Source organism: Aethalodelphis obliquidens, unplaced genomic scaffold, assembly GCF_003676395.1.
Source record: "Aethalodelphis obliquidens isolate GAN/ISIS:26980383/991018 unplaced genomic scaffold, ASM367639v1 scaffold47, whole genome shotgun sequence".
In the NCBI taxonomy this organism is placed as follows: domain Eukaryota; kingdom Metazoa; phylum Chordata; class Mammalia; order Artiodactyla; family Delphinidae; genus Aethalodelphis; species Aethalodelphis obliquidens.
Window position 1 is genome coordinate 11271623 of NW_020837991.1, and position 6678 is coordinate 11278300.

General features: G+C 38.3%; 1 long non-coding RNA gene across 1 annotated transcript; it reads left to right on the forward strand.

Moving 5' to 3' along the window:
• Nucleotides 1-36: 36 nt before the first annotated feature.
• Nucleotides 37-3076, forward strand: LOC113607318 (uncharacterized). Its single transcript, XR_003427875.1, has 2 exons — nucleotides 37-1118; nucleotides 2842-3076. It is a non-coding gene; the product is annotated as an uncharacterized LOC113607318 (long non-coding RNA).
• The last annotated feature ends 3602 nt before the right edge of the window (nucleotides 3077-6678 follow it).

A 6678-nucleotide genomic window follows, 5' to 3' on the forward strand; every position in this document is an offset into this window, starting at 1 on the left:
CTGGTATATACCATTTCTTTAGTACTTATCAGAAGCTTCATGTAAGGATCACACTTTGATGTTTCTGTATGTCTTCTCAATGAGTTTGATGTCCCCTGAGGACAGGGTCTATGATTTGTACATGTTTTGAACACTTTGTAATACTTAGCTCAGAATAAGTTATTAATGAACATTAACTAATCAATCAATTTCTTCTTGATTTTCTTTGAAAGAGCACAATTTACCCAAATTCTCTGTAAGATGTTTCTGGTACCAAAAAGGAAAGAGAAAATGATATCTTGTTATTTTCACACCATTTCAGTCTAGTTGTTTGTGATGTGAAGTGGGCACAGCCTACTCACATTGGCTAGCTTCAGATTTTCTCTGAAAGTAAAGTAAAACTCAAAGGCATAGCTAGGTATTTCTTCCTAGTAGTCCGGAAAATATCATCCTTTCTATACACAATTACATAACTGTAATACTTTCCCCATCTACTATATACTGATTCCAACAACTCCAAAACAGCTGCAAAACACACAGACACACACGCACACACACACAGACACACTATAAGTACTAGCAGACAGAATTTGGATTGGCAGAAGTTGATCAATACTGTTAAAAAAGAGACAGAAGGCCTAAAATGGAGTCACTTTTGCTATGCCCCACATCATTAAACCAAGACTAATACCCAACTTAATTACAGTTTCAGCTTCTCCCAGGAATGGAATCTTAAATCAGTCAATCAGGAATTACCTAGGCAGCACTAGTGAGGTAATCCATCTAGTAGACCCTGCTGTCCCCTAGAGGAAGGTGATCTTGCCACAACCAATCCATTTTTTGCTAATATAACTTTCTTGTCCTGCTCCTTTCTACCTATAAAAATCTTTAATTTTCTACAGTTCCTTGGAGCTCCTTTCTATGTGCTAGAAGGGATGCTGCCTGTTTCATAAATCATTGACTAAAGCCAACAAGATCTTTAAAATTCACTCAGTTGAATTTTGTTTTAACAGTATTGGTGGCAGCAGTGGGATCCAAAGGAAACTTCTGATGGCTTTAGGGATGATGAGAAACACAGGTCCTGGTACCAATGAACACTTTGGGTTCTCTGCCTTCCTTACCATCTCCAAGAGCTGTGGGTAAGTTCCACTCAGTTTTGAGCTCCACTGTCTTTGCATTAAGCTCCTGATCTAATTGGCTTTCCAGTCCAGGGCAGCTTAGCTTAAACTAGCACAGTTCTGCCCAGAGCCCAAGCCCCTAGTCCTTGCTTCAGTCTGCAATTCCCCATTTGATTAGAATCCCAGCCCTTGGATCAGTCTCCAGATTCCACATTGGGAACTGCTGGTGGTTCAGTCTGTAGTTACACGTTTGATTGGAATCCCAGTCTGCAGTCCCTTTTAGTTGGGGTCTGTTGGTTCAGTCCTTTCCCCATTGCCACATTGGGAACTGCTGGAGGGCCACACAAGGCCTTCTATTGACCAGTTCACAGTAATATCTCTTTGACTACTGCTGGTGTGTTAAGGTAAAGCTATTGCTAGTGGGAATCTTGAAAGCTAAAACCTGAAAATTTGGTGGGTTCCAAGCACTTAAAAGCTGTTAGAGCACATGCCACCTAACTCTAACACTCCTGTGTTAGGATAAATTGGTCACAGAAAGGATTAGATTGACACTAGGTCACCTGCAACCTCAAGAAAGTTTCCATGAAATAAGGTACACTGAAAACACAATCCCCAACCCAGCGCAACATCCCTCTTAGGTATTAGTTTGACTCTGAGAGACCCAAGACTTAGCTAAAGAAATGGGATCCTTAAGTTCCAAAGAGCTGAGCATGCTACCTCCAGCACACCTGCTTTTTTGTATCTAAGAACTATGGTCCCAGAAGCTGTAGATATCTACAAAAATGTCAAAATATTATGAATACCACCTAGAATTACAATGGCCATTAAGAGGAGTGTTCCAATTAGAAAAGATTATTTAAGAAGTTCACTTGAAAGCAAAGACTACCAAATCAAACGAACAGAATGGGACACCTATTTTAATTGACATGCCAAAGCCTATAAAAGGCTTCAAAATTCCAAAACAGCTTCATTGAAGGATTCATTACAAACTGCTAGTGAAAAATTGAAGACACAATAGGTACCTACATCAAAGGACTACGGGACTGACACAATTCCTGCTACTCTCCTCTATCTTTCTTTACTTGAGTACTCATTCTACTACTCCTTTTTCTGAATTGTCTTTCCACCCTGCAGACTATTACATGACTATAAACAAAAGTCGGCCAAATTAGTGGCCTTACAGATACTCCCATAACTACCCTCGAAGAAAGGTCCCCATGAGGCAGGAGACAGATGGGCCCCAGGCTGGGCAGCTGGACCTGTGGACAGATACTCCAAGATAAAGATAATGGCAGGAGCAAGGAGGAGTTGAGTCCTGCTTGAATAGAAGATAAAGAGACCACATGTTTTTCATTCTTGAGGTCAAGGAGCCCTCCCAAACTACACATGCACAGAAAGGTTCCTCAGAGGTCACAGAAGGAAGGAGGTGCCAGACCACAATGTGTTCTTCTTCCCAGAAACCCTTGCACTGGAATCCACCTTGGCTAAAAGATGCATGCACACACAGGGGAGGGCCCTGAGTTAAACCACATACGGACTCAGAGCCAGGCAAAGCAAGATGACTGGCCAGAGGAAACCTAGAAGAACTGCCCCATATAAGTGATTTGAACTACCTTACGGATGCAACTCTTTCTCTGAGCCCTCCCGTGTGTGTCTATCCATACATGCTTTTTTCCTCCTAATAAACACTTTACTTGTTTCACTACATTCCATCTCTTTGTTGAAATTCCCTTCTCCTAAGCAGACGATCCAGGACCTTGTCACTAGCCACTGGCCCTCATGATCTAGTAGTTAGGATTTGGTGCTCTCACTGCCACGGTCTGGCTTCAATCTCTGGTCAGGGAACTGAGATCCTGCTTCAAGTTTCTGCAAGCCAAGGCTACCCAAGATCACCCATATTGACTCTTTCCAGGTTAACAGAACTCTGAGAGAATTTGTGGTAAACTGCTACATTTTTCCCTTAAGCAGTGAAGGGGAAACTAAAATTAAAATTAATGGAAAACCTTACCAAATTCTGGGAGATGCCATAGCTTGAAGACAGGATCTTGGGAAAACTGGTAAAAACCAGAGAAGAGAGAATTCTTACCAGTTTCAGCATTCCTGAATCTCTGTAGTACACTGTTGAAAGAGAAAAATAAAATTTCATGTTGTCCTTTTATTTCCAAAATCAGACCCATTGATTATTGATCCTATCTCTCCCAGAGACAGCTGTTACCTTCTTGTTTGTCCTGTTTTGTGTCCTGAGAACTCAGCTTGGTAACCATCAGAAATGTGGGTTGAACTCCATTTGCAGCTAGAGTCTATTGCCAGCATTCAGAGGAATTTTCTATTTGTCTATCTTTGGGAATGGCTCTGGATCTTAGGAGGGTAATATTTTTGCACTCTCTTTGGAAACACATCTTGGGCCCATGGGGTTGTAAATGAGAAATGTTGCCTGCCATATTAGTAAACGAAGGATGTGCAGCCATCAAACCACTAGAGCCGCCCCCAACGGTGCACCCTGAGGGAACTCAAGATGGGAAAGAACAGGATACTGGCCCTAGATAGCTAAGGTGCTTCTCAAAGGAATGATTTTGATGAGCCCAGAATCTTGTGTCTTCCCATACACAGAAATGTGCTAAATTCATTAACTTGAGATATCTGGTTTTCTTTAATTAAGAGTAATCTTTTGATGTTCCAACTACCTGATTTTTGTTGCAAAACTCCTAAATATCCTGGCTACTCCCTTACCTGCTCAGAGCAGTCTTTCAGAGCTATCTGAGAGGCTACCTCCCAGGCTTGAAGTCCTCAGAAAGTCCACTGAATAAAATATAATTCTCAACTTTTAGGTTGTGCTTTTTTTTTCAGTTGACAGCGTTGTTCAATACTGCCAGAAATATTTTTGGCCTCTTCTGCTAAACTAAACCAAAATTATGTACCCAGAGGGATAGAGAAAACTTCTGAAGCCTTTGTGAAAGAATTCACTAAAACATTCCAAAGACAAACAGCTCTAAATTCAGAACATAAAAATCTTTTGATTTCCATCTTAGTTGGAAATCTTCTCCCTGATATAAAAAAGCAAATTAAAGATAATATGGTTGGATGGAAGGATCAGCCCTTTGATATCATTTAGGCTGCAAACCAATTCTTTGAGGTATTAAAAGCAACTGTCCTTATCTTACAAATCTGTGCAAGACCAGAAATGTGGCTCCAGAAAGAATTAAAAATTCACCTGTCCTTTTAACCAAGCCCCAAACCTCCCCTAATTTATCTCAAAAGGCTTGTAAGTATTGTAAAAATTCTGGTCTTAGAAAACAAAAGTCCCTCTTGGAGAAACTTGCATACTTTCCCTGTGTCTTTGAGATGTAAATGTTCTACCTGGTTTTCTTCAGGAACTCTTATCTAGGCCATCTCTTTGGAATACACACTTTAGGAAAATAATTTTTATCAGAAGGAAAGGGGAAAAAGTTATCTGGAATTTAGGTAAATGACAAATCTCAAGTGTCTTCTTCATAACTATTAGTAAAAAGATTTACCATCTGAGCAGATAACCTTAACTTATTCCATTTGCCAAAAACACAATTTGAATCCTACTTCTTTTATAAATTAGTTGAGTTTAGTATTATCGTACTCATCTCATGGCTACAATTTTAAGACAAAAATTATAAGATCTCTGTTTGTGTCTTTATGTTTATGTATGTCTATAAATGTACGTTAAAGATGTGTGTTGCAAAACTTAATTTGTAGAAAGCTCTATTTAACTGACTTAAAAACAAACAAGCACTGTATAAATTAAGTATACTCTCAGAACCATAAAAACTCTCCCAGGTATTTTTCAAGTTCATGTGATCTAGGATAATCTTCAGTAAAGAAAAGCTACTTTAAGTTTGTTGGTTTAATTAAAATAGACATGTCTTTAGAGTTATCAACATTGATATTATTGAAAACAATGCAGACATGCAACTCTTACTTTACCGGGGTTTATTAATCAAATAATTTCATGTTATCTCTGTTACAAAATTTTTCAGCAAGAAAAACAGCTTGAGGTGATGGCTGACTTTGCCTAGTGTCTCATGAAGTTTTTGTGGGTAGTCTAAATGTAATTGTTGGGAGTAAGTAAATTAAATAGGTGTGAGTGGGATAAGAATTTTTAGGTGAACTTTGTAGCAATAATTGTTTTTTATGGTATGTCTAGTTAGTTTCCCCAAATCTTTTTGGTAACTTGAAACCTTAGAGTTTTACTAAGTTAAATTAAATTATGGATAGTCATTAAATGTCTAGATCATTTCCAAATAAACTAAAATATTGAAACACATTAATCACTGAACATAAGTTTATCTACTTTTGACTCCTTATTACCAAGAAAATAATATCTGTTTCTATTGGTATACATGTTTTGTGTCCCATTGAAAAATTGTGCTATGAGGAAGCATGTTTCTAGAAGTTATGAAATGTCTTAACAAATTTGCCAATTCACAGAATGCTAGTGTAACAGTCCACAATTGCTTACATCTTAGCTTTCACTAGGAATTAAGGATTCTAGGGTTAAGAATTTTAATTAATATGTGTAATTAAAACTACTTAAAAGTAATAAGGGTGAAAGGGAACAACTGTGTATGAGAAGTAGGTAAGGAAAGTAAAATGATTGATTGTCACAAAATGAAAAAGAGGAAAAACATATGACAAAATCTGAAGAAATATTTTAAAAGTTGTAGAAGGTTTGTGGAAAAGAATCTATGGAAAGGAATTTTATGTGTGGTCAAGATGGCTAAGATTGTGATGAATTTATCTAAGTTAAAATACAAATTTTGATATCAAAGTACACTAGTGCAAAATTGGAATTTAGTGTTCTCTTTGTTAAAAGGACAAAGTTTTTACTGGACTCTTGGTCTGTTTGGATAAGAAAATTGTGAAAGTTTGTTTACCTTTTAAGTAATCTACCTAGACAGCAAAGATTTTCTGTCGTATCAAAATAATTTACTGGGCTCCATATTGTCTTTATCAGGTCTTTGATTATCAGCTCTTTGATTAATACTGAGAAAATTCAATCTTCTCCATATTAAAAGAGCTAAGTTTTGTTCACAACTCTGTGGTCTTCTGTATTTGCCTTTAACATCTTCTATCGTTACTTTGGTTAAATGGGTAATTTAGTATTGTTTCATAATTTTCTGTGATATTTTTAGTCAAGTATCCAAAATTTTTTATATTCTTTGACACACTTCCCAAAATCAAATTCTTAATGAAGTCTTTTTGACTTGAAACTAACTTTGGGATTTTCCAGAGGGCTTCTGGAACATCTCAAAAGAATTGTTCTCTCTTCTTATAAAAAGAGAGGGGGGGGGGCTTACCTGGTGGTGCAGTGGTTGGGAGTCCACCTGCCGATGCAGGGGACACGGGTTCGTGCCCCAGTCCGGGAAGATCCCACATGCCGCAGAGCGGCTGGGCCTGTGAGCCATGGCCGCTGAGCCTGCGCATCTGGAGCCTGTGCTCTGCAGCAGGAGAGGCCACAAGGGTGAGAGGCCCGTGTACCGGAAAAAAAATATATAAATAAAGAGAGAGAGAGGGAGACAGAGACAGAGAGGTTAAACTAATTAGGCTTATT